The following is a 25,559-nucleotide window of genomic DNA, read 5'->3' as shown; positions in this document are numbered from 1 at the left end:
GTGGTCAAATATTGGAATAAATTGCCAAGGGAGGTGGTGGAATCTCCCTCTCTGGAGATAGACAGACATCTGTCAGGGATGGTGTAGACGGAGCTTGGTCCTGCCTTGAGGGCGGGGGGCTGGACTCGATGACCTCTTGAGGTCCCTTCCAGTCCTATTATTCTATGATTCTATGATTCACAAAGCAAAGAGTCAACCTGTGGAATTCTTTGCTGCAGGAGGCTGTGAAGGCTAGAACTGGAACAGAGTTTAAAGGGAAGTGAGATCAAGTCATGGAGGTTGGGTCCATGGTGTGGTATTAACCAGGGGGTAGGAGTGGTGTCCCTGCCCAAGGTTTGTGGAAGGCTGGAGAGGGATGGCACGAGACAAATGGCTTGGTCACTGTCTTCGGTCCATCCCCTCCAGGGTCCCTAGGGTTGGCCACTGTCGGCAGACAGGCTACTGGGATAGATGGACCTTTGGTCTGACCCAGGACGGCCATTGTAAGCTCAGGGCTCAGGGTCAGGGGTCTCAGTGGACCCCCTTGATTCTCTTTCACACCTGCTCCTGGGTGGCCAGGCTGGCAGCTATCCTGCCCAAGCCGGCCACTTTCCTGTGCCTAGTGCAGAGATCGTGGACGAGGTCCATGATGTCCTCACTAGCCCAGGCGGGTGCCCGCCTCTTGCGGTCCCGGGCAAGGTCCCGGGAGCTGCCAGCCTGGTCCCGGGAAGAGGGGGAGGGATGGGGGGCATCGGGTGGGTGGCTCGATCCGTGCCAGGTGCAGGGTCTGCTGGCTGGGTGCTGGCAGGCTTGCACCTGGCACGGGCACCGTAGCCAGCCCGTGCCCCTTTAAGGGGTCCGGGGCCAGGAGGGGGGCAGACGAGTTTCCCTGGTGTTGGCCAGAGTGGCCACCAGGGAAAGCTGGGGAGGGCTAGCCTCCCACTAGTTCGAATTAAGGGGCTACACACCCCTTAATTCGAACTAGCTAGTTCGAACTAGGCTTAATCCTCGTGGAATGAGGATTACCTAGTTCGAACTAAGCGCTCCGTTATTTCGAATCAAATTCGAACTAACGGAGTGCTAGTGTAGCGCCTATGAAAGTTAGTTCGAACTAACGTCCGTTAGTTCGAACTAACTTTGTAGTGTAGACATACCCTCGTACATGCTAGTCATGTCATCATTTTAAAAAACAGAACTTGCATATGTCCCTATTTTCATTCCACTCCCTCTAATTTGTTTGTTTGTTTATTTTTGGTTCTGGCTGCAAGTTAGGATCTTTTGTGCATTATCACACAATAGAGCAGAATACTTCCATCTCTACATCCACATTCAGTGCTTCAGTCATTGGAGGTACTTAGATATTTCACTCTGTTCAGACTGAGAACCACTTGAGAAATCTAACGCCATTTTAGAATGTCAGGCTTCAGACTGTGGGGGTGTTCTGGAGTCTGGTGATGATTTGAGAGGAGTTATATGTTCTCATATAACTCCTTGACTAGGTTTTATGCTTAGTTTTTCTATTTTTTGCTTTCCTAATATTAGTTTTTATTAGTTATATTAATTATATTATTAGTTATATTAATAATATTGGTTTTCAACAAATGCAAAGGCCAGACTAGCTTTATTTATTACATTTTTACAGTCAATACGATTTAACCTGAATTATTGTCATGGTCAAGTCACAGCTCAGAGAGCAAGATAGTGATATTTTCTTTCTTTTATGGTGTTGCTAGGATGAGCTAGATTCAACTTTATGGGTGCAGAGAGGTGCAGTTTGCATACCTGTGTGTCAGCAGGGACAGTTTTACTTCAGAAAAGAGGAGATGAATCCTACAGGCAAGAAGGCAATGGTACTGCTGCTGTCCTCTTCCCAGGCTTCTTATATCTAGTGTAGCCTGGCACGGAATTAGCACATCTCTTAATTTGCCTAACACTGCCCCCTCCTGGCCTGACCTAGCCCTATCAACTTTTGGCATGTCCAAATTGCCTCCCTGCTGCTTGGTGGATTAGGACTGTGGGCAACTTGTTATATTAAGCCTCTGTTTCTGCCTTCTATTGGTGAGGAATCCTGGCTACACCACTGTAACTCCTGGATTGAATCTGTCTGTCTCTTGGAGATGCAGAGTCACTTTGACAGCTAGATCAGGTAAGTTTGATTAGCTCTATTTCAGCAAGAAAAAAAAAACTGTTTTTGAGGCAATGCAAGGCCAGAAAGAAGGTCAGAAGTCTTGCAGGGAGAACCCCAAGGAACTACCAGTGTGGGATGGATCCTCAGCACAGGTCAATATTGAACGCTTTTTCTTTGTTGGAATTGTACATTCCTGCCTCAAAGCTTTGTTGTTTAAGGCAGCAGAATAAAGGTAAACCCAAGGACAGGGAGGAAGGGGAGCAGTGATAGAAATGAAGCAAGAACTCCTCTTAATTACAAATGTTCAAAAAGCCCTCATGTTACACATCCCAACTCCTTGCCCCCGTAATGTGAACAACATGAAAGGTCTCCCAGGCTTTTCTTGTTAATAATTTAAAATTAATATAGCTTGGAACCTGACCCAAATGGAGATGAGGCATATGCAAGGTGATCTGAGATGTGATCAGTAGTGTTTTCTTTTATCACTCACAATAACACAGAAATGTAAATCTCCTGTCCATATATATTTCAGGCAAGAAGTGTTAACATCCCTCAAAATGTCTTTGAAACCATTAAAGTTAAAGCGAGCATTCAGCAACTTAAATGTTCTTAGGGTTTTAGAAATGTGTAGGTTTGGCAGAGGATGTTATTTTTCCCAAACCATTTGAGCCCTGCCATGAGCTGTAAGATCTACAAACACCACATTAAATACCAGAGCATAGTCTGCACTCGTATACATGGGTGCAGAAACATTGTGCTTAGGGGGGCTGCAAGGGTGAAAACGAGAGTAGAATTTGAGCTACGAATGACATTAAAGTGGCTGTTATAAAATGGGCTGTGAATATGATTCTCTCTGATTCTCATTGTTCTTATATGCCACTGGTTTGAAGATTAACAATATTTAACTGTTTATCTTTCAGGAGCACTGGGAAACAAATGCAGCAATTATAACTATTCCTGATTTTTTCCTCATAAGTTAAAAGAATTAATTAGTTCAGAGATGGTAGAATAGTGAAAGGGATGAATGTAGTCAGCTTGCCTAAAAAGCTGGATTTCAGAACATATACAGTGAAATGAGACAGAAAAAAGGTGACAAAAATAAATCCTAGTTTCCCAGTAGACATAAATAGACAAAAAGGTCAGAAAAAAACCCAATGCCTTGCATATATTCAGATGTATACCAGTTGCATCATTGGGAATAGTTGTCATAATGGCCAAGATTCAATTTCAGACAGAAGATGGAATGTAAACCTTCTAGTGAGAAAAACAGCTCCACACTGCTTCTCCCTTTCTCTCACCCACTCCAATCAGAATAGATCAGTCTAAACATGCTCGAGAGCTTGCTGATCTCATTCTGCTCTGTTACTGATAATGAAGCAGACCATTTATATATTGCACATTCAAAAGATTTAAATCAAAATATTTTCATGGTTTCTCAATTATATTAATATTATATATATTAATAAGTTATAAAATTATTAACTTGTAATTATGTGCAGTATGTGTTTTATTTGCACACACATAGACTCATTATAAGATGCAACCCGTTTTACACTTCTATGGTTTAGAAATCTATCTACAGCAATAGACATGATTTACATGTCATGATTTACATCGCATTAATTAATAGTCCTGATAATAAGAGCTTCTGTGGCCATGACTTACACTGTGTTGGCTGAAGTCTGGATTTCGTATTCATTTTTTATAGTCAGGCAAATGCCTATTGAAATCAAATGATTAAACACCTCAGAATTTGCTGAATTAAATGATCATAAAACAGTTAAAACATGAAGGTACTTGCATCTGGAAAAGGTTCTAAACCTGCAAAATAATGTCACAGAGGCAAACTCTCAGGGCCGGCCCACAACATTTTGGCACCTGAGGTGGGGAGCTCAAATGATGCCCCCATGCCCCTTTGCTTAGGCCAAAACTTTAGAGATAAACTGCTATTCTGAAACATCCCTTAATTCTTGTGGAACGAGGTTTACAGAGACATCAGAATAGTGAGTCCGTTATTTTGAAAGCTATTTCAAAATAATGGGGACACTGTCAAGACATGGACTATGCTATTTCAGGAAATATCCCAAAATAGCCCCACAGTGTAGACATACCCTAGGTGTCGCTTGCCTATCTCTTCTATGAGTCATACCCCGGTAGGTATTTGCTAAGCTGGCCCACTGAATTATGATGAGGTGGTGTTAGTCATAAGCCATACTGGGTCAGACCAAAGATCCATCCAGCCCAGTATCCTGTCTTCCAACAGAGGCCAATGTCAGATGCCTCAGAGGAAGGGAACAGAACAGGGAATCTTCAAGCAATCCCTTTCCCATGACCCATTCCCAATCTCTGACAGAAACTAGGAACAACATTCCGACCCATCCTGGCTAATAGCCATTGATGGACCCAACCTCCATTAATTTATCTAGTTCTTCCTTGAACCCTATCCTTGAACCAACCAGGTGCAGTGATGTTGTACACATATGTTCATAGTCCCTTCTCTGCCTGATTTAGAACCCAGGTTTCCCACTTCTCAGTTAAGTACCCTAACCACTGGGCTATCCCTCTCTCAATTTCAATGAGGAAGCTATTCCACATTATATAAATTACTTAAATACTCATTTTAGGAAGGACTTGAACTTGGGTCTCCCAAATGAGTGCCCTAGCCAGGGAGCTACAGTGTCAGTCTCATGGTCTCTTCAGCCTAAAGTCAATGTAAAATAGTGGATAAATGGCAACAGGTAGACATAATTCATTTGAACATCTAAAAGGCCTTTCACAATGTCCCATACAAAAGACTACTATAGAAGCTATGTAGACATGGGATGAGGGGCAAAATATTGCCATAGATTAAAAAGGGGGCCTACAGATAGAAAAACAAATAGTAGGCTTAAATAGTCAGTTTTCATCATAGCTAATAACAGGGTGCCTCAAGATTCCTTTCCAGTTTCCATGGATGTATTTATGGTTTTGAATATATTTATTCACGATCTGGGATGGGAGAAGAATAGTGTTGCAGAAAAATTTTCAGATGACACAGAGTAATATAGGTTAGTAGGGACCAGAGAACACTGTGAGAAACTTCCAGGAGACCTAAAGCAGTTAGGACAATAGGCACCATGATGGCAAATAAAATTCACCGTGCGAGCAAAGTAATGCACTCTGGAGGGAAAATTTAAACTACTCATGCACCAAACTAGGTTTTAAATGTACAGAACCAATAGAGGAAAGAGACCTAAGCCCCATTATAGACAGCTAGGGAAGACTTCTGCTCAACGAGCAGCTGTGGCCAAAAATGGTAATAAAAGCTTGTGATACAGATGGATGGGATGGAGAATAGTGTGGAGAACATTGTAATCCCTTTATGTAACTTAATGGTGTGACCTCACTGTGTGAAGTATTGGTCAACCTATCTCAAAATGTTTATTACAGAGTTAGAGGAAGTTAAGGAAAAGGTAATGAAAATGATCCAGGGCCTGGGAAAACTCATGCAAAGAGAGACTGAAAAAGAGTGGGATTGATTATTTTAGAAAGAAGGCAAATAAGAGGAGGCATGATAAAAGAATATAAAAAAAGGTAGATTGGGAACTTCTCTCTGTTTTATATCACAAGAAGAAGATAACATTCAATGAAATTAAAACATAGCAAATTCTCAAGCGATAAAAAGAAATGCATTTCAAGACGTGACTAAACTGTAGAATCAATGCCATAAGACATTCCTGAGTCCAAGAACTTAACAAGATTTTTGTAAAGGGATTGGACATTTAGGGTATGTCTACACTACCCCCCTAGTTCGAACTAGGGGGGTAATGTATGCATACCGAACTTGCTAATGAAGCCCGGGATTTGAATTTCCCGGGCTTCATTAGCATAAAGCCGGCGCCGCCATTTTTAAAAGCCGGCTAGTGCGAACCCCGTGCCGCGCGGCTACACGCGGCACGGACTAGATAGTTCAGATTAGGCTTCTAATCCGAACTATCTGTACGCCTCGTGGAACGAGGAAGCCTAATCCGAACTATCTAGTCCGTGCCACGTGTAGCCGTGCGGCACAGGGTTCGCACTAGCCGGCTTTTAAAAATGGCGGCTCCGGCTTTATGCTAATGAAGCCCGGGAAATTCAAATCCCGGGCTTCATTAGCAAGTTCGGTATGCATACATTACCCCCCTAGTTCGAACTAGGGGGGTAGTGTAGACATACCCTTCGGTATCAAGAATACCTAGAATGATCATAACTAATGACAACAAAAAAGTTGGAAATGATACTAAAGCTTGGGCTTTAGCATTTACAACAATTAATTAGACATCATGATGAGTCACCACACTGGGGGGCAGATTATTCCACATCTACCTAATGTGGATTTCTTATGGCTTCCTCTGAAGCACCTGCTACTGCCACTGTCAGACACAAGCTAGTGGACTAGGTGAACCCCATTTACAATATTACAATTCTCATGCTCCTAGAATTACAAAGAATCTCAATTTGCTTAAAAATCCTACTTTTTGAGAACTTTGGAATTTAAAATGGAATATGACTAACAATTAACATTGGACTTGCTTATAGCAGTTGGCCACATCCCTGCACTGAGGGCAGTGCAGAGCTGTACAGCCCTCCAGGAAGCATCAGATGGATTTCTGCCTGAGACACAAACACAATGCCTCATAGGTCATTGTCTCAGTGTGAAGAATTGATGTAAGAGGCACCTGAGCATTCACCCTAGGGAAAACAAAACTTTTGTCTGGTTCCTCCAGGGAAGCAGGACAGTGTAAGAGTCCTGGGAATGTCGGTCAAGGCTCTATTCTCAGATATAACAGAATTATTATTGGCAAATGCACAAGTGGTACAATAAAGATGGGGAAAAAATTCAAAACACAATGAATTACAGCTGTAGAAGTAAAAAAAAAGTCAAATATGTCAGAAGAGCTTAGGCCAGTGTCATTCATTTCAACCATTCAATAAACAGCCTGGGTGCCAGCACTGTAAAGTCTGGAAAGTCTTTTTGATAGACCAGCACCTCATGAGCAGCCATTTAACAGATGTGCAGCGTCTTCAACTGTACAGCAGCTATACACAGAGGGCTGATTGTGGGTCTCTCAGGTGTGGTCTTTTGCCACGTACTTGGTGAGCATGCACTAGAGATAGTGAGGCCATTTGAAACCAGGAAGGCTCTCATCAGACTGAGGCTATGTCTAGACTACACCTCTCTGTTGACAGAGGAATGTAGATTAGGCACATCAAAATTGCTAATGAAGCAGGGATTTAAATATCCCGTGTTTTATTAGCATAAACATGGCTGGCACTGTTTTTTTCAAAATGGAGCTTTTTCCAGAAAAAATACCCTGGCACTCTAGATGTAGATCTGTTGAAAAATAAACCCTGTCCCCCCGCCGGCTTCCCCCGAGGCTTTGCAAAGCTGCTGCGGCTTTGCTCCCGGTGCCTCTGGTCTGCTGGGGACCGTCTCCAGCAGACCAGGGACACCGGGAGCAAAGGAGGCAGAGGGGTGCTGGGGTATAAGATGAAACCCTATCTTTTAATTAAAAAATTAGGGGGTTGTCTTATACGCCCAGTCGCCCTATACGCCGGAAAATACGGTATTTCTCCTCCCAGGCCCTCCCCCTTTTCATTTTATGAGAAACAATAACATACCATGCACATCCCATTGTCCTGGCACAACCAAACCCTGATCTTGCTTTAAGTTAGGATAAGAGGAAACTCCATAGCAAATTTGGTGGGCATAGCTCTTACAATTTAGGAGGAGTTATTGAACAAATGACTCACAGATGGATGGATTGACGCACCTATATATTATTTATATATATAGTATTTATAGATAAGGACTGAAATATTCATTGGCCTGGAAGGTTATGTGTCTAATTGTTTGGGATTGATAGACATTTATCTGACTGAGGTGTCTGGGTGAAAGCCTGAGGCTGTGTACTTTAAGGGAACAGAGTTGTTTGGACTTTTGATTGTTAATAAAGTAACACAAAATTATTCTGTACCAGCTTGGTAAATATTAATATTGAAATAATCACCAGAATTGGCTGTTCCATTGTTTGCAGTGCACCTTAATTGAGTGACCTCAACTGGCTCCCTTTGTTCTCAGGTAAGACAGATGGTAAAAGCAGAGAATTCATAGACTCTTGAGTTTTAAAGCCAGAAAGAGCCATTAACTTCCAGCATAACTCAGGCCATAGAATTTTGCCCTGTAACTCCTGCATTGAAGGAAATTAATTTTCCCTACTGTATAGATAAACTAGAGCATATTTTGTAGGAAGACATTCAATCTTGGTCTGAAGAGCCCAAATGCTGATGTATTTATCACATTGTAAGATGTGATCAATGCCAAAGATGATTAATTGCCAGCATGGCTAAAAAGTTCTATCTTGTTCCCAAATGGGAGCTTTTCTAACCCTGTCTTTCAGTCACCATGCCACTTGTCTGCTAAATAAAAGAGCTCCCTAATGCAGATCTTTTCTCCTTTATGTAGGTACTTCTAGAGCATGATCAATTTGATTCTTATTCTTTTCTCTGATAATTATTTAGCTTAAGTCAGTAGGTACTGAAAAAACACAGGTTAGGTCAGAGCCTGCAAAGATTAATTATATTTACTAATAGATTGGATCTGGGATATCAATAGAAAATATTGGACACACTGCAGTTCTGACATCTTCTCCACAAGATACTTTGTAGCTCAGGTGAATAATGTACACTGAGCCATACTGTAATAACACATGAATTCTAGACCCAGATCTTTCACCAAGGAGGGTTGGGGGTAGCAATGAGCATGAAGATTTTAGATGCCTGGCACCTCTGGAATGCAATACAGCTCCACACTGCTCCTTATTATGGGCAATGGTCAAATGTCACAACCCAGGCCTGAATAATTAGTTTTATCACTTAATGTTTGTGTTTTTCACATGTGATTTATTTAAATTAACCATGAAATGGGATATTAATTACTGTTATCATTTCATTTTAGACAAATCAAATCAATTTCAGAATGAGCATCAATGAATGCTACTTAAAATGCATTTCAAAATCAAACGGATGACATAAATGGAATCATTTAAAAATAAGAAGCATTCAAAGTCTGTCTTTGAAGAAGGTAAAAGAGTAACTTTGGTCTGCAGCTTGGATCCAGTATGACATGTTAGTATAAGGAAAAGCCTTGTGTCAGGGAGATTAACATGCACACAGTGCTTTAATTTTCCACTTAACTAGTGTTCTTGCGGCAGATACAGGCTACATGGAGAAAGACGGCAAGAAAAAGAGGCAATTCTATGCAGGAATAGATTCCCTCAACAATTTTTGAACATTTTCTTGTACCAGCACATGCACTTTCTTATCTGCATTTTGCAGCCAGCTAGGAGACACTAATGAGAGATTTTATGTTCATACCAATTACTTGAAATATTTAACATCCCTCTTAAAGTACATTTACACTTCAAAGAAATGACTCACTGCAAGCATTCCACTATATTGCAAAGGAAAAAAATGTCTCTCTGCTTGGTATTATTATAGAAATGTCTTTGAGTTCTACTACGGTTTAGGCCCTATTATCAGTTTTATTTTAAATTCTTACTTGTAGAGGTTTATAATTTGGTGTAAAACATTGTTCCCAGATTCTAACTTTATATACAAGTTGGGCCCAGTGAATGCTGTTGTGCTTCTTTCCACTGTAGCCATGCACTTTTGCATCCACACCCATAAATTTGACAGGTACCTGTGAGGGACAGTCATTACCAGCAGTAGCATACAGAACTGTTGAAACTGGTACTGCTGAAGTGAGTGGCTTCTTTTCCTAGCAGCCAGTGCCCATCCCTTCTGGTTACTGCTTTTTCTTACTATTAGAGCTAGTAGGTATTTTTCCACTGTCAAAATTTCACACGAGAAATGGGGCGTCACATAAAGTCATATTTTTTATTTGGAAAGTGTCATCTTTGGCTTCACTTTTTTGTATTTTGACAGAAAATTTCAGAATGAAATGGCTATTTCTTTTAATTTCAAATTGTTTTTTTTTGGTTTCATCATTATACAGGGAAAGAAAAATGAAAGGGTTGGAGGCACTTCTCTTCAATGGATAGATAAGAAATCCATCAATGACTAATAGACACCCAGAAACTAGAGGGATGAATATCAGAATCTTGATAGATGTCATTCCTTTCAAGGCACAATATTCATCTAGTTTTGGTCCCAAAATTACTTATATCCCATACAAATATGTATATTGATTATTACTTGTTGTTATTATTATTATTATAACAGAAATATATATATCAGAAATAAATACTTGTGAAACTGAAGTTACAAAATATGGACTCATCCTTTTGTGTAAATAACATGCTAAGTTTTAAGTTTCCCATATGAATAATAATTTCCCCTCCATTTTGTATCTATCACATAGGGTGTGCCATGTTTGCATCTTGTCAAAGTTGAGAGGTGGAATAGGAAAAAGGGAAAATGGAGAATAATTACTGCATCAGTTATGACTTGTTTAGCTGAACAGTAAATACACAGCAAACCAGAGTGTGAAGCTACATCATATTAATACCCTGCATACCTATTGGCTACGTCTACACTGGCCCCTTTTCCGGAAGGGGCATGTAAATTTCACCAGTCGTCGTAGGGAAATCCACGGGGGATTTAAATATCCCCCGCGGCATTTAAATAAAAATGTCCGCCGCTTTTTTCCGGCTTTTAAAAAAGCCGGAAAAGAGCATCTAGACTGGCCCCGATCCTCTGGAAAAAGCGCCCTTTTCCGGAGGCTCTTATTCCTACTTCGAAGTAGGAATAAGAGCCTCCGGAAAAGGGCGCTTTTTCTGGAGGATCGGGGCCAGTCTAGACGCTCTTTTCCGGCTTTTTTAAAAGCCGGAAAAAAGCGGCGGACATTTTTATTTAAATGCCGCGGGGGATATTTAAATCCCCCGCGGATTTCCCTACGACGACTCATGAAATTTACATGCCCCTTCCGGAAAAGGGGCCAGTGTAGACGTAGCCATTGAGAATGTGGACTCAGCTACCATGCATGAAAAGTTTCCTACTGAGCTTTCATGTATTCCACTTTGAAACACGAGTAGTGCACTAGGACACTTTTGGTGTGTGCACCAGCTTGGCACACACAGACATGCATGGCTTGCTAGTGTACTATAGATTTAGATTTACATCCCAATTTGCCTTGAGCCAAGGATATGTCTACATAGCAAGGCTAAAGTCGAATTAAGCTACACAACTTCAGCTATGTCAATTGCATATCTTAAGTTGATATATCTTAACTCGACTTCAGGCACTGTCTACACACCAAGAAGTTAAAGGAAGAACTTCCTTTGACTTCCCTTACTCCTTGTGAAATGAGGATTACAGGAGTTGGAGTAAGAAGTCCTCCAGCTTGACATTATTTTGAAATAAAGGCTTGTTGTCACGCACTACGTTACTTTGGAATAATGTCAGTTATTCCAAAATAATGCTGCTGTGTAGATGTACCCAAACTGTTCATTTAGACAAGCCCACAGAAAAAAATGTACAGTAAAACTCCAGTGGTCCGGCATCCAATGGTCCGGCACTCCTGATTGTCCGGCACCACCCGGAACCTGGAAGTGCTCCGGGCAGCTGGACAATTGGAGCTGCTCTGCCCCCGGCTTCCCCGATTCAGCCGCTGCTGAAACTGACCAGTGGCTGACTCGGGGAAGCCGGGGGCAGAGCAGCTGGGGTGCTGCTGGGTTGGTCCTGTGGTGTTGCCCCTCGGCGCTGCGGGACCAACCCAGCAGTACCCCAGCTGCTCTGCCCCGGGCTTCCCAGAGTCAGCCGCTGGTCAGTTTCAGCAGCGGCTGACTTGGGGACACCTAGAGCAGAACAGCTGAGGTGCTGCCGGGTTGGTCCCCTAGCACCGCCCTTCGGCGCTAGGGGACCAACCCGGCAGCATCCCAGCTGCTCTGCCCCAGAATTCTCCAAGTCAGCAGCTGCTGAAACTGACCAGTGGCTGACTCCAGGAGGCCCAGGGCACAGCACGCTCTGTCCCGGGCTTCCCGGAGTCAGCCGCTGGTCAGTTTCAGCAGCGGCTGACTTGGGGAAGTCTGAGGCAGAGCAGCTGGGGTGCTGCTAGGTTGGTCCCGCAGCGCCGAGGGGCAACACCACAGGACCAACCCAGCAGCACCCCAGCTGCTCTGCCCCCGGCTTCCCCGAGGGTTGCATCCCCCCCTCCACCTCAGACCCCTCATAGCCCCCCCTTCCTATAGTCCGGCATATTTGATAATCCGGCACCCCCTGGGTCCTAAAGGTGCCGTATTATCGGAAGTTTACTGTACTGAGAAAAAATTGATTGAAAGGGACAAAGGAAAAGCTAAAATACATAGTAGTGGGAAACAAATAGCACAAAGGCAGAGAAAAGAACAAATGGGAAGGTAAAGTCATTTTTAAAAGTTTTACTTAATAGGAAATATAACTGTCAAAATGTTACAATAAATGAACAAGGACTGGAAAGAGTTCATTGTGGGGTGAGGGACAGAAATTTGCTGAAGGCCAGCTCTGGCTTGCTAGAGTTCTCCTTCCTATTTCCCTACCACATTTTTCTGTGGTTACTTCTCCCTGTGGTTATCTAAATTCCCATAAATTCTTGTGGTTATACTGAATATACTCTACTATGTAGAATACAACAAACATGCTATAAGAGGTCTGTAGCTACAGCTGAAATTACAGCATTTAAGAGGTTTCCCACAGGCAGGATATTGGGCCAAACCATAAAGATATATATGATTAAAATGTAACACCTAAGATTAGTAGAGGTTGGAGAGAAAAAGTCTGTTCATTTACTTTATGCATTTGAGAGCTCTTTGTGTATAGTCAATTTTGCTGTTTCCTCTCTATAAACAGTCATTTTCTCCCTTGTTATGAGTTTTTCACACAGTAACGGGAGGGAGGAGGGAAATGATAAAAAAGTGTGATTGTAAAACTAAAAAAAAAAAAAATTGGCAAGGTTGCATCAGGGGCAGGTGCACAGTGAGATACTACATAAAAAGCAAGCTACTAGAATTCTAGTTGATGATATCCTTTTCACTTTGCATATTTTTAATTTTCAGAGATATGTATTGTTTTAAAACACAAAATCATTACATTTTTGCCCTTAAACTATAAACATACATTTAGACTATTAACACTATTATGACAAAATTATTTTTCTCAGGCAGGGGGTCTCCAGCTTCAATGTATTATTACGCACTCCTTAAAACAGAAATTCTTACACAACCACAAGAAAGGAAACTGAAATTTGAGTCCACCTGAGACCAGGCCCCCCAGGTGGAAAGGGGCCAAAGATGAAAGCCAAGAGCCTCAGTCCTAGGTGAGTGGAGGTCAGTAGCTGAGCCCTGCTGCTCAGGACTGAAGTTGAATCCTGAGCCTCACCACCAAAGGCTGAAGCACCTGGCAATGAGGCTTGGGCTTTGACCCTGGCAATTGAGGCAGCAGTAGCCCTGGCAACACCATTAAAACAGGGCCCATTAAAACTTTGGGGTCCTGACCCACAATCTGTGAAATGCTGTCCCAGGAATATTATTATTATATTTATAATATTATTATTTATATTTATTATTATTATATTTATAGCAATTAACTCTGTCCTGATGACATACTAGGAAAACAGATGGCAAATCCGGAGGCTTATTTCAGAAGGAAGCAGGTTGGACCCTGAGTTTCCTTTAATTAAACTCAAACAGGCAACACAGGGGACAGTGGTGCACTGTCATTCTACAGTTAGAAGTAGGAACACTTGAAGGTTCAGGACTTCTTGCAACCCAGCTTCAGTGTAATTGGGTAGGATACTATGACTACCATGCTAACACCCGCCAGTCTCTGGGGGTACATCTATTCCACACCCTTACCTCAAAATAGCTCATTTATTTCAAATTTTGAAATAAAATGCTATTCTAAAATGTCCCTTAACCCTCATGGAATGAGGTTTACAGGGATGTCAGAACAGTAAGCCCATTATATTTTGAAATAACAGGTGTGCTGAAAAGATGCAGAATAGCTATTTCAGGATACTTCTGGTATACTGAAATAGCTCCACAGTGTAGATGTAGTCAAAGTGACAAGAACTACCCATCTAGGGTATGTCTAGACTACATGGTTCCATCGACGGAGACATGAGTTTACTAGACATATGAAAATGAAGCAGCGATTTAAATAATTGCCGCTTCATTTACATCAAAATGGCTGCCACGCTGTGCTGATCAGCTGTTTGGCGGCATAGCGGGGCAGTCTGGACGCACTGCAGTCAACAAGGGAAGCCTTTGTCGACTGCTCCGATATGCCTTGTGAAATGATCTGATTGTAGAATGCCAAGAACTCTTGAGTTCTAATTTTAGCTCTCTCACTATTCTTTTGGGATAACATATATCACTTACTATCTCTGCCTATATTTCTGCATATGTGTCATCATGATTTTTACCTACTACCAAGGGTTTGGTGTTGTTTGTAAAGAACTTCAATGAATAGGATTTAGTGTTAACAAATATCTTACTAGAAGAGTTACCTAGCATTGCTCAGGTCCTTCAGGGTGTGAGGTGGGTGATGGTGTGGAGGATTTAGAAGTCAGGGCAGGAGTTTGGGGATGTTGATAGCTCAGGGCAGGGAGCTAGGGAAGTGGGGAGTGCAGGAGGCAGGATTGGGGGGTGAGGAGCGATTCTAAGCAGGGGGTGGACAGTGAAGGAGTCAGGGCATAGGGTAGGGGTATAGGCATCAGGGTATGGGAATGGGAGGGTGGCTCGGAGGAGGGGTGGGGAAGCAGGAATCAGGGAGGTTGGGAGGTAGGAGGGCTCAGGGGAGGGGTGAGGTGCAGGAGTCAGGGCACAGGGTGGGGACCTCATGGCAGGAGCTGGTAGCAGTTGGCTCCCAGGTCCAGCTTGGGGTGTCCACGGCTGCGCTGCCCAGCCAATAGCTGCTCTCATGGGCCAGGTCAGGGTAGTGGGGGTCACTCTACCCAGCTGGTGGCTGCTCCAGAGCAGCAGCGGGAACATCTTCTCTGGGCTCTGTAGGATGGTTGAGTCCATGCTGCCTGGACAGCAGCTGGTCCACGACTCTCCAAGGCTGTTGGGGCAGAGGGGACATACTTGTTTGCTGTCCCCGTGGACATTTTGGAGAATAACTTTCCCCCGTGTTTGCTGACTCCCTGTGGTCATTCTGGAATATAACTGTCCTTGATGTTACAGCACTCCCTTTACATTTGAGGAGAAACAATCACATTCCAGGCACATCCCATTGCCCTGGCAAAACAAAACCTTGACCTTGTTTTAATTTCTGATAAGAGGAAGCTGCATGCCAAATTTGGTGGTCCTAGTTCTTATTGTGTAAGAGGAGTTCTTGAACAAACAGACTCACAAATGGATGGACAGAGACAGATGCACAAACTCTACCAAATATATAGCAGATTAACAGAGACAGATTCTGGAACATCTTCACAACATGGTTTTCTATTAGTAGAGAAACCGTAACAGTGGACAATATGAGTTGCTAATGAGAGTGGTAAATTTAGTTTCTAGTTCATTTCCTAGGAGCTCTGAAATGTTGGCGAATTATTATCAAATTTGTGAAGTACTGATAGGTCCTGCCTTCAACTGCTTTACCACTGGTAAAGCCAAAGTAAATATACTTTGGTTAAACTGAAAGACTAATTCTAAAATCACTTTATCCTATCCGTATACTTTGTTTCTGAAAATCTGAATCCAGAGCTCAACTTTGCTTTTTAGAATAGCCACTATTGTTTGCAAGTGCATAATTCCTATTAAATATGCCTAAGTTTAGCAACTACTGCAGTATTTGTAGCCAGCAAGAGGGAATCTGATCCATACAGAAGACAACATATTATGTTATCAGACATTAAATGAACCAAGCATTGAAACACCATGCACTCTCTCTCCATTGTGCCAGTTGGACACCTTCATCCTGCCATTCTCAATCCATATAAATTGTTGTTATTGTCATTGTTTCTCCAAAGATATCTTACCCCCAGTACATTATAGAAATTTAGTTTTATGTCCTTTAAAATCCTATTAGATCTATTTCTTGTAAGGAAGCTTCTTTATCTGTTAACCCAGATAGAATCTTGATAGTAAACACATTTCAACAATCAAGTTCATTTGATCTACTTCTAAAGCTTTTATCAGAAGACTAAAGATAGGAATAGATTTAAAAATAGTGTAAAATATTTTTATTTTATTTTAGAATTTTTATTTGTTTCATTCCACATCTCATAATTTTAATGTAATCCAACACAGTCACACGGGTGAAATATATCAGTGGATGGAATTTTTAGAAATATCAGCTTTTAAAAACAATGATTATTGTTCCACATTGAGAATATTACATTTTCATCTGTAAAAATTAAAAATAGAATGGATACTCCTTGGAAAATTATACACTATCCGACTCCTAAAGACATTTCTAGACTGACAATTTGGCTTTTCCTCTTTTTGATGAGAAAGATTTAATATTTGAAATAATCCAAGTTTATTTTCTTTATACTAAAGCAGCCCATTTCATTCTTAGTGAAATGCATAATAGCAAATCAGAGGAGAATAGTGTCTGTTATAATTGCCTTCATGGGATTTGTAGATCATATCTGGAAATCTGTCCCTTAAGGGCACCTTCAAGTTGTTTGTGCAAATCAGGGTAATGATTAAACTAATTCTTCCATCAAGTAATGCTGCTTTAGGTTAAAAAGCACTTGAGCTTTTTGGCTAGTAATTTCTGGATTAAACTTGCTATTAGTTGGTATTTCTGCCCTTTTAAAAAAAGAGAGTTATTTCTTAATAATGGTGAATAGGTCTTTGGCATTTTCCCCAAGGTAGTAACGTAAACAAGTTTTGAAGAACACTTGCTAGTATTCTGATTCAAAACCTAAAAATAACATTTTCAAAATATTGTTGAAACCTATGCATGAATGTGCATATGTAAAATGGGTCATTATGCACACAGTTTAGATGAATGACACTAACATGGCAAAATCTATTGCATAAGTAAATGGGAGGACAGAGACAACTATGCAGCTCAGAAACATAGCCATGTATTGAAATTCACAAATTAATTTCCATGCTTAAATGTTAAAGAGATTGGATGAATGCGGGATAGCACCTTACAAAATATTCAGATAAGCTATGTACATAGACAAAAAACTGATCACATGACAATAGCCAGATGGTGAAGGTAAAGTGTAATATATCAATTTAGGGAGAGATATCTAGTTGGATGCAGAAGGAATCAATATTAGGATCAGTTTTATTTAAGAGACTTAAGGGTGAAATTAACCCTTTTGCACAGGGCCATCAGAAGGCTTCTGTACCACACAAATTCCATTTCAATCTTCAAAAGAGTGTTTAAATGAGCTGTGTGTCTTGCATAAGCCTTAAAGGGTGAGTTTCATGCTCTATAAACACTATGAGTATCAGTTCCATAAAACAAACACTTGTAGGCTAGGATTTTCAAATTGCCTAAGGAAGTTAGGCATCTAGCTCCCATTGACCTTCGATGGAATCAAAGCAATTACTTGAAATAGGACCTTTTAAAAATTCCAACCAGAAGGAATATGGGGTATTCTTCAGGCCCAGCTAGCTAATGGCACAAACCCAAACACTTTTGTCCTGCCCCCTACCCATTCTCCAAGGCCCTGCCCTTTTCTGAGGTCTCACCTCCTTCTGACTCCAGCTCCCCTTCCTCAATCACTTGCTCTCCCTTCTTCATTCACTTTCACCGGGTTGAGGCAGGGAGTTTGGGTGCAGGAGGGGGTGCGGGCTCTGAGAGGGAGTCTGGGTGTGGGCTCTGAACTGGGACAGGGTTTGAGGGTGCAGGAGAAGGAGATGGGGGATGGGCATACCTCAAGTAACTCTCGCAAGTGACCAGCTATCCCTATGGCAGCAGTTCTGCACACTGCCCCTGCTTGCAGGCACCGCCCCCACAGCTCTCACTGACTGCAGTTCTTGGCCAAGGGGAGCTGCGGAGTCAGGACTTGGGCAGGGGCAATGCATGGAGACCCCACAGCGGCCACAGGGATGATTCTGGTCTCTTCCAGGGGCAGCATAGCACGAGGGCAGGCAGGAAGCCTGCCTTAGCCCCACTGTGTTTTGCACAAATCTCCTAGTTTGTCTGCGAGAAAGTCTGGGAGATACGGTCTGATTCAGGAAGACTCCCGGTGAAACTGGGAGTAATGGCAACACTATTCAGGACATGAGTTAACCATAAACTTCTGTGTGTTAGGAAGAAACTTCCCTTAGAGGCCTGTTACTGCCTAATTTTTATTGAGATTTTACACCTTCCTTTGAACCATCTGACACTGTCTGATACGGGAAACTAGAATAGATGAACTACTCCTATGTTCCTAAAATCTTTATTACTTATCTGGAAGAAGAATTAAACTATACATTAATTAAATATGCAGATGACACATTGTATTATTTTTCTGTCATCTCTGATATTAGAAACATCTCACAAAGAAACTTAACATCAGTGTGATGCTCGCAGACCAGGTGCCAGTTCATGCCAAAAACCCAGGACAATTCACTTACATATTAACACAGAAGAAATTGATTGTTGAATGTATTTGGTGTTTAAACTTCACTGAAAACTATTGGGATGTTACATGTAGGCTGTGTCTAGACTGGCAAGTTCTTCCGCAAAATCATCTGCTTTTGCGGAAAAACGTGCCAGCTGTCTACACTGGCCGCTTGAATTTCCGCAAAACCACTGACGATCTCATGTAAGATGGTCAGTGATTTTGCGGAAATACTATGCTGCTACAGTTTGGGCAAAAGTCTTTTTCCGAAAGACTTTTGCGCAAAAGGGCCAGTGTAGACAGCAGAGAAAATGGCGATCGGGGCCTTTTTGCGGAAAACCGCGTCTAGATTGGCCACGGACGCTTTTCCGCAAAAAGTGCTTTCGCAGAAAAGGATCCTACCAATCTAGACGTGCTTTTCCGAAAATGCTTTTAACAGAAAACTTTTCAGTTAAAAGCATTTCTGGAAAATCATGCCAGTGTAGACGTAGCCGCATTGTTTTCAGTTATCCTTTTGTATTGTAATGGCAAACATTTACTCTATATAGACCTCTGTAACTAAAAGGGAAAGAAGCATTATGGAATTCAAATGAAGATCTTTGCCAGGAAAACCCCAATTTCAAAGCAAGTAGTCATTGTGTGTGACGATCAGAGATCAAAGACTCTAAATGTGGTCCTCTCCTTCTGCCAATTAAAAAAAATAGCCCACATGGATGTTGACCCTATGATCTTGCTTTCTATGGAGAGAAGCTATAAGTATTAATACAGGTAAACATCCTGAATTTCTGGACTTTTTGGGTTCTAACAGGGCAGAACAACTCTTTGTTGCCCTGAAAGACTTTTGGGAAACTGGCAGATTAATGCATCTCTGGTACCATTTTGAATTATAGGCTGACACTCACCTGTACATACATTTTACCTGCTTTAGCCTCTCAGTATTTCTCATTTCTTTTTTCTAAACTAATAAACCTTTAGTTAGGTTATTATTGACTTGGCTGACAGCATTGTCTTTGATGTGAAATCTAGAATGCAACTTGATCTGATGAATGACTAGTCTCTTGGGACTGGGAGTAACCAGGAATATTTGTGATTTATGATTTAAGTGACCATTTATCACATAGCCCTAGGTGGTGTCTAATGGGGCTTTCTGTGACTCCATGATAAGACTACTGCAATATTTTGGGAGTCCACATTTGGTACAGGATTGGTGAAAGAACACAGCATCAGTTGAGGGTGTCTCCCTGCTTTTGACAGTCTGACTTCATGTAGGCACTCACGCTCATGAGCCACTCCACCCAGCAGGACCATAAAGACATCTGAAATATGGATATCATTAGGAAGGAGATACATAGGAAACCCATTACACTGAAAAAGAACTTGTGGAAAAAATGGACAAAAGATGTAAATAACAGCAAAGCAATATGGCATGAACTCCACAGTTCTGCAATGTAAGACTGCTGATTTAGTGGTATCCCTTCCCAGTACACAACATAACATAGCATCTCAACATGCTCCTCAAGAAGCTCACATCAAAACTATATACTTTTTGCACTTTGGTACCAGAAAAATATTGAAAAATCAGGAGGAATTCAGATAACAGCAAGAACAGTGACCAAGGAGTTGAAGTTGTCTAAGTTTAAATTAAAAGGAAATATTATTAGCGTTGCTACATGATGAATAAGTGTGGCTATGATACCCACCAATTAATGCTTGAAAGGAAACACAACTCTAGAAGGAAAGCAGTGTAACTAAAAAAGTTATTCAATGAATGTAAATGAAGAAAAATGTAGGCAAATAACTGGAAACATTTCCTGAGAAGTGAGATCTGTTAGAGAATTGATTACACGAAGCATTTTTAATGAGATTGGACAGAGAATTTTAAAAATATGAGAGACAACCTTGCTTTGCAAAGAAAGTAAAATCCAAAACAAACTATAAGGAAATAACCTAAACCAAAAGTACTATAACTTCCCCGCCCTTCCACCTGTCAATCTGCATTGTTATTATTCACCAAAAATATCCTCCCCAAATACATTTTCTGAACTTCAGTCTGGGAGGAGAAAAATAAAACCAAAGTGTCCAAAGACCTACTCCTGACTATTCTTTCCCTGGGGTGGTGGGAGAAGGATTAATGCCTCTCCTGAATGGAAGGGGGAAAGGTAGCCCCCATGTTGGGTTTTGTGTGGGTGGCAGGCTCCAGAGTGCTGTTTTTCCTCACAACAGAAGCAACCTTTGTAAGGGGATTAGTGTAACTTTTGTCAAGCTCTGCTCCAGCTGCTCCAGGTGCGGGGGAGAGTGAAGATGTTGGGAAGGTCAGATTGAGGTAATGGGAGCAAGCTTTGGGGCTGCTGTGGCACTCCCGAAGTAACAGTTGAATGAAGAGTCTCAGGCTGTGTCTACACTGGGCCACTTATTCCGGAAAATCAGCCGCTTTTCCGGAATAAGCTGCGAGCTGTCTACACTGGCCCTTGAATTTCCAGAAAAGCAACAATGCTCTACAGTACAAAATCAGCCGCTATTCCGGTAAAACTATTCTGCTCCCGCTTGGGCATAAGTCCTAATTCCGGAACACTGTTCCAGAAAAGGGCCAGTGTAGACAGCCCAGTAGTCTTTTCCGGAAAAAAGCCCCGATCGCGAAAATGGCGATCGGGGCTCTTTTCCGGAAAAGCGCGTCTACATTGGCCACAGACGCTTTTCCGGAAAAAGGGCTTTTCCGGAAAAGCAGCCTGCCAATGTAGATGCTCCTTTTCCGGAAAAACTGAAAACGGAATAGTATTCCGTTTTAAGCATTTCTGGAAATTCATGCCAGTGTAGACACAGCCTCAGTGGGTAGCTGTGTTAATTTGTAACTGAAAAAACTTAAACAACGAATAGTCCTGCACCACCTTAGAGACTAACAAAACATGTAGATGGTATCATGAGCACAACCCACTTCTTCAGATGAATGGAGTAAGGGGTGCAAAGTACAAATTAATCGTAGAGAAAGAGAGGGAATGGGGTGGGAAAGAGGAGAAAAATAGGAAAAACTGTTGTAAAAAAATAGGAAATAAGTAGAATGAAGAGTGCTTGTATAGGGAAAAGAAACATTTGCCAGTGAGAGAATTCTGGGTTTTTTTTTTTAAACTGATCTGCCATACATTGTCTCATTCCCTTGTAGGCCAAAAGGTTCATTTAACCCTCTGACAGACTCCTTTGAACTGTGGACACTTATCATTCATTTATATTATGGCAGCATCCGATAGGTACTAGGTTTTGTACAAATATATGGGAAGACACATGCCATGTCTCAAAGATCCCAAAACACACACACATGAGGATTCAACATACAAGTAAAGTGACGAGGGCGGTATTCAATATGCATCCTGTTTCAGGTTGCGTACACACTACTGTCACGTTGCTGAATTGGAGGGAAGCAGCCAGATCGCTGCTGCACCCCTAGGTGGGGGTGTTGGCCCCAGAAATTGGTGTGGGGGGAGCCATGTGGGGTATTGAATGGGAGATTATTGTTTGTTGATCTTATGTACGCTATTTATGTGAGTGTATAATGTCTGTGTGTGTAGGTAGGAATCTGTAATCTGTGTGGAAGCTGAATATTTCTGTGAATGTGGTTAAGCATGGCTATGGACAGGCTGAGTAGCAAAGCCCTGTGGAACAATGGCTCTCAATAGGCTATGGACACACCCAAAGAATGGGATTTGTCACCTGAGGGCAGCCAGCAGGAAACATAGAGATTGGCCTCTGACCAGGTGACTTGCTGCATACAAGAAGAGGCCAGGAAGGAGTATAAAGAGGCCATGTGGTCGATGCCATTTTGTTCTCAGCTCAGCACTTCATCCCAGAGGCAGCACTGCAGGGACTGAAGAGCCCGGAAGACCTGTGAACCCATCCTGATCGTAGGATGTGCAATAAGAACTTTTAAGCCAGCAGCTGCAACACCTCTGCTAGAGCCTGCACCGAGAACTGGGAGATTCGGTGCATGTAACGTACTGTACTTTAATAACCTTACTCTCATGCTTTTCTTTCCTGTAATAATAAACCTTTAGATATAGATTCTAAAGGATTGGCCCAGCGTGATTTGTGGGTAAGGTCCAGAGGGTAAATTGACCAGGGATCTGTGGCTGGTTTCTTGGAACCGGACAGGACTTGTTCGGGGTAGGTGGGATTGGGTGCTAGGACCCCCCACCTGTGTATAGGCCCGGGGCCATCTGGGGCACGGATACTGCTGGGGTGTCGGAGGGGTTTTGCCCGGGAGGCTTCAGGCAGGCAGCTGAAGCGCTCTGTGAGACTGGTTCGTGGCCTGTGTGGAGAGGTCGCCAGTCGGGGGCTGTAAGGAACCCCGGATTTGAGCAATTCGCCCTGAGCGGACGCCCCTAGCTGTGCCCAGACATGGCCCGGTCCGTCACAACTACACTATATATATCATGCACACAAAAAAACTATGTTAAAAGAACATTTTTAAGGTTGCAAAGGCAAGCAGTCATATGTTAGGAAATGATAGTATTAAGGCTGCATATGCTTGATATAGGCTTTAATTCTATGATCCCACCCTTTTTTATTATGGAACCCCTTCCTCATTCAGTGCACTAGATGGGCAATGTTCACTTAAGGAGCAGCTATTCAGCATTTTATTATATTTTCATTATTCAATGTGTGATCACCGGCCTTGTTTCCTGAACAATATTAAAACCCTGCTATGAAGAGAAAAATGCCATACAGAATAGTTATAATTCTATGTGACTTATGGTAGTCAAGTGTTTCATAAACATTAACTTATTGTCATAAAACCCCTGTGAAGAGGGGTGGGTGCCCAACTGAGATATCCAGGACCAGATTTTTCAATGTCTTTAGCATTATATTGCACTTCACGTAATCAATCACAGCTGCCATTGACTTCATTTGCAGCTGTGAGCTTTCAGCACTTCAGAAAATCAGGCCCCAGGGTCTCAAGTCAGGCACTCAGAAAATGAGGAACACACAATTAGTGACCACATCTGAAAATGTCTGGCATAAAAGATTTGACCAGAATCACATAGGGCCTCTGTGGCAGAGATAGGAGTTAATTCTCCCAGGTAGCAGTTAATTGCTTTAACCATAAGACAACTCTTCCCCCTCCCCCCCCCCCCCCCCCCCCGCTCCTTTGTCTTCCTGCAATTCCCGGCCTCATTCACTATATGCTTTCCAGCTCCTGCAAGGAACCTGGCAGGGACTCTATAGACAATAGCTTTCTTTACTGAATAACTCCAGAGTGGGTCTCTATCCTGTGGATAAAAATAGCATGTGATTATGTAATTAAAGACTGTGGCATAATGCATGTACACAAGACAGATAAATAAAGGTTAAACAAACACTTATACACGCATGCTCCCCAATTTCTATGCAACTTCTTACACCACTTTATTCAATATGACCAGCATTTGTCACGCATGGTTCTCCTCTTCTTTTTTTCTTTCCAGAGGAAAATGATGAGATTTTTTTCATCTTTTTTATCTGCCATACTGTGTTTTTATTATTGAAAGAAAGGTCACAGAAGTATGTTGGTCCCCTATCCGGTCCTCACTACTACTGTAATCCCTTTTCTTCCTTTCACACTTATCTCTCCACTCCTTCAATCTTGCTCTCCCATATATATGTTTCAACATAAAAGAAAAACAGTCAATTGAAACCAGACTTTTTTTTCTTTTAAAGTATATTCACCAAAGAGAAAATGTTTAAAAGGACATTTTATTAAGGAGATCTATAAACATTTTGGCTATTGCTAACTTTACCATTTCCTCATCCCTCAAACTTCTCCCCAGTTAGTGCAATTAACTCTTATGTGCTACCACACTTACCCATTCTGTTATGAAGACATCCCTATGTTTAGGCTAGAATGAAACAGTTCAAAAAAATTGAGCATCACTGATTATGGAAGACTATCACTAATTGTCTCCTGCTGCCAGGGCAAATTCACTCCCATTCTCTTCAGACAGCCAGTACAAGGTCATGGCACTTCATTACTCTCATTAGACACTGACCTTGTTGCTGGCCCTCAGCATAGGTGTGAATTTCACCACCATCAAATGTCTTATTGATGAATATAAAGGTTTTATTCAAGATACACTGAATCTTTAATATTCACAAATGGCAAAGCCATGAGCGATATTTCAGTCATCCCAAATTCATGCTGATAGTTCTATTCCTCCCTCTCCCCCATCTGGGACCCTATTTATAGATAACAGAGAAAATAGGAAAATTCATGAATATACTTTGAAAGAGAAAAGTCTGTGCCCCTGCTGGAGCTGTTGTCTTTACCCAATGTGAAACAGAAGAGCTAATGTTGGCTAAGAGCTAGATCTATTTCCAAATCACCCACGTGACAGAATCTAAAAGCTCCATTGGGACTTCTGCTCACTTCCACAGAGATTTCATAAAGATCAAATGTTGTGGAGGGTGACCCATTTCATATCCTGACCAGAGAATAAATTAGCTCTCAGACCACACTCCCATGAATGCAGGCAGGAAATAATCCATGCTGATCCATATATAATTTAGTTTTCATTTTAGTTAACCCATGTTACAACTAAGTCAAAATAATATATGTGTAATGCAAGAAAGTAATTATTCACATTAAATGATGAGATAATTTATTAAATTTTTGTTTAAAACCTTTAATTTTCCCTGATAGGAAAATAATGTTTTATTTAATGCTCTCAGCTGTTATTCTTGTGTTAGGAAAGGGTGACAAATTAGAATATTATAACATATTGTTGGAGAATGATGTATCCCTCAACAGGCAACACAGTGAAAATGACTAACAAGATTTTTTTTTCTGTTATGATTCACAAACATAAGTTTGGAGAAAAAGGCCACTGAACACCCATCTTTGGAAGAAGATGAAGAAAATATTGACAATTGGGGTCAGAGTGCCACCCTCTGATGTGT

At 41.7% G+C, this 25,559-nt stretch overlaps 1 protein-coding gene and 1 long non-coding RNA gene across 2 annotated transcripts in view; one reads left to right on the top strand and one right to left on the bottom strand.

Moving 5' to 3' along the window:
• The window catches only part of GABBR2 (gamma-aminobutyric acid type B receptor subunit 2), an 856,335-nt gene that overhangs the window by 162,636 nt on the left and 668,140 nt on the right, over window positions 1-25,559 (bottom strand). The window lies entirely within an intron of this gene.
• Window positions 1,736-9,239, top strand: LOC106731775 (uncharacterized). Its single transcript, XR_001368044.3, has 3 exons — window positions 1,736-2,125; window positions 8,164-8,207; window positions 9,084-9,239. It is a non-coding gene; the product is annotated as an uncharacterized LOC106731775 (long non-coding RNA).

The sequence above is a fragment of the Pelodiscus sinensis genome, chromosome 2 (assembly GCF_049634645.1).
Source record: "Pelodiscus sinensis isolate JC-2024 chromosome 2, ASM4963464v1, whole genome shotgun sequence".
Lineage (NCBI taxonomy): Eukaryota > Metazoa > Chordata > Testudines > Trionychidae > Pelodiscus > Pelodiscus sinensis.
The sequence above is the reverse complement of the archived record's forward strand: the minus strand, read 5'-3'. Positions and strand labels throughout refer to the sequence as shown.